This window comes from Artemia franciscana, chromosome 16, assembly GCF_032884065.1.
Source record: "Artemia franciscana chromosome 16, ASM3288406v1, whole genome shotgun sequence".
NCBI classification, from domain to species: domain Eukaryota; kingdom Metazoa; phylum Arthropoda; class Branchiopoda; order Anostraca; family Artemiidae; genus Artemia; species Artemia franciscana.
Window position 1 is genome coordinate 26,581,955 of NC_088878.1, and position 3,348 is coordinate 26,585,302.

Genomic DNA, 3,348 nt, shown 5'->3' on the forward strand with positions numbered 1-3,348 from the left:
GCAAGGTATGAGCTTTCCACATTGTTTACATATAGTATTGATTATTCGGAAGTATACTGACTTTTTCAGGGGGAGTTTTCTGGTGGTGGGGGGCTGGGATATTGGATTATATAACAGGATCTTTTCATGGAGATATTTATCACAGGGGGAGAGAATTCCCATGAAGGGGGCGCTGGATTTTACAACATTAGTTAAAAAACAATGAGATATTAAATAATAAAAAAACAGTCGTTTTAACTGGAAGTAAGGAGCAACATTAAAACTTAAAACAAACAGAAATTATTGCATATATGAGGGGGTTCGTCCCCTCCTCAATACCTCACTCTTTACGCTAAATAATCTTTAGCAATTTGAAAAAGCTATTTATTTTAATTAAACGGCCTTTGTGATTCAGGGGTCATTCTTAAAGAATTGAAACAAAATTAGAACTTTAGAGTAAAGAGCAAGATATTGACGAGGGAGTGAACTCCCTCATATAAGTAATGAATATATACAAATATAGAAGTTCGTTACGCAAGTTAATTTGTAAGTTGCGTATATTTATTACTAATAAAAACGTTTGTAAATAAAATTAAAAGTTCTAGCGGCCTTTTTAAGTAAGTAAAAAATTGGAGGGCAAAAAGACCCCCTCCCCTACCCCTTTTTTCTTAAAATCGTCCGATCAATTATTTGAGAAAGCCATTTCGCCAAAATAGTGTAATTAATATCCAAATTTCGTTTTAATTGTCCATTTACGGTGAGCCAAAACCGAAACCTGTATTAATTAAAAATTTTCAGAAATTAAATAAAAAAAAAACAAGTGTTTTTTAACTGAAAGTAAGGAACAACATTAAAATCTTGCTTTTTCCTTTTTCATTTAAAGGGTAACATAATGCCTCTTAAATTGTTGTTGCTAATTCATTAAACTATAAGAAAGAAAGAACAACGTACCAAACAATTATGCAACATGAAATTCAAGGGCGAGACAGACTTGGCGTTTTCTTTCGTCGTCCCAAGAGCGCAATCGTTTGAATTCTCACAAAAAGATGGAGTATTTCTGAAAAAGTATTATAAATTTCTGGGAGACGAACACTAAACGATGACCGTTTGTTTAGCTAAGCCATCAAGTAGTATATTAACCCCTGTTGAGCAGACCTTATTTTGGCTCTTTCTCACAAATCTAATTTTAAAAACAATGAAGAGCTTTAGCGTAAAGAGCGGGGCGTTGAGGAGGGGACAGGCCCTGTCATATACAGAATAATTTCTGTTCGTTTTAAGTTTTAATGTCACTCCTTGCTTTCAGTTAAAGAAACTTTTTTTTTTCACATAAAAAGAGCACTTTTATTTTTTTTTCCGTTCGAATGAGCTCTCTCCCGGTTTCCTAGGACTATTAGGTGAATTACGATTCCTCGTGGGAAAAAAGGTAAAAAAAAAGACACGCATGCGTGACCTTCATTGTTGCAAAAAACACAAAATTCCACGCTCATGTAGTACCTTTACATTAGGATTCTCAAATATCTTGAATTTAATCGTACGATTTTCGTGAATATCACTTGGGTTTTTTAGAATGTCTCTCCCCTTTTTAGAAAACCAGGCATATTTCATCGGCTTATTAGATTTTGTGGATAATTATTCAATTGAACTTTCTGTAAAGAAGTTTTAAAAATAAAAGGCCATATCCGGATAGCCATAGATGATAGACCATCAGTCTACATTTAATAATTTTCACCAAGTTGATTATTTTAATTCAAAATACTTATACCCAGTATGTCTTATAAATACGTCTTTTTCAACTTAATATGTTTTCGCAAAGTAGGCTGTACAGAAAGTGTGGTTCAATCGCGCTTTCAAGGGCCATAAGGGGAGAAAGGTTGAGATGACCAGGGCAGGTTTTGCGGTCCCATTCTCTACCCACATTTATTTTTATTGGATGAAGGATGATAAATTGTCCTTTTGTGCTAATTATCTAGGGTTAAATAGAAAATAGGTCATTCACGGTTGGGGTGGGAGGATTTCGTAAAAAAAAATTAAGGGAAACGGGAACTTCTTGGGAGGGTATAAAGAGGGAGGCCTTGGATAGAATAGGACGGAGGAGGAGCACGCGTGGAGCTATACTGGCTTCATGCAGCTTGGTGCTGCGGTGAGTTAGTAGCAGTAGGCGTTGTAGTCACGTACAAAAATAAACCATCTGATATAAAATTTATCAACCATTCCGCGAATACCCAGGACAGAATTGCTATCTCAAAATTTTGATCCGGGGACTTTGGGGGAAAATGTGCGCGGGAGGAGGCTTCGGTGCTCTCCAATTTTTTTGGTCACTTAAAAAGGGCACGAACTTTTAATTTTCGTTAGAATGAGCCCTTTTGCGACAATGAGCCCTGGAAAAAAAATATAAACACGCATCCGTGATCTGTCTTCTGGCAAAAAATACAAAATTCTACATTTTTGTAGATAGGAGCTTAAAACTTCTAAAATAAGGTTCTCTGATACTCTGAATCGGATGATGTGATTTTCGTTAAGCTTCTATGACTTTTAGGGGGTGTTTCTCCCTATCTTCTAAAATAAGGCAAATTTTCTCAGACTCGTAACTTTTGATGTGCAGGACTAAACTTGATGAAAATCATATATTTAAAATCAGCATTAAAATGTAATTCTTTTGATGTAACTATTGGTATCCAAAATTCCTATTCTTAGATTTTCGGTTACTATTGAACCGGTTCGCTCCTTACTACAATTCGTTACCACGAACTGTTTGATCTCCAAAACTTTCCTTGGCAGTTCCATTTTAACAATGGCATCATTTGGGGGGAGGGGGTGACAGTTTCCTCCCCCTGCATTGACAGAATCCCAAATATTTTATTTGGTTGTAACAGGCAACAACAGTTCGTGGTAACGAATTGTAGTAAGGAGCGACCCGGCTCAATAGTACCCGAAACTCTAAAAAATGAAATTTTGATACCAATAGCTACATCAAAAGAATTGCATTTTAATGCTGATTTTAAATCTATAAGTTTCATCAAGTTTAATCTTACCCATCAAAAGTTACGAGCCTAAGAAAATTTGCCTTATTTTAGAATATAGGGGGAAACAACCCTTAAAATTCATAAAATCTTAACGAAAATCACACCATCAGATTCAGCGTATCAAAGAACCCTATTGTAGAAGGTTCAAGCTCCTATCTACAAAAATGTGGAATTTTGTATTTTTTGCCAGAAGGCAGATCACGGATGCGTGTTTATTTGTTTTGTTTTTTGTTGTTTTTTTTCCCCAGGGGTGATCGTATTGACCCAGTGGTTAGAGAACCTTGCGAGAGGGTTCATTCTAACGTAAATGAAAAGTTCTAGTGCCCTTTTTAAGAGACCAATAAAG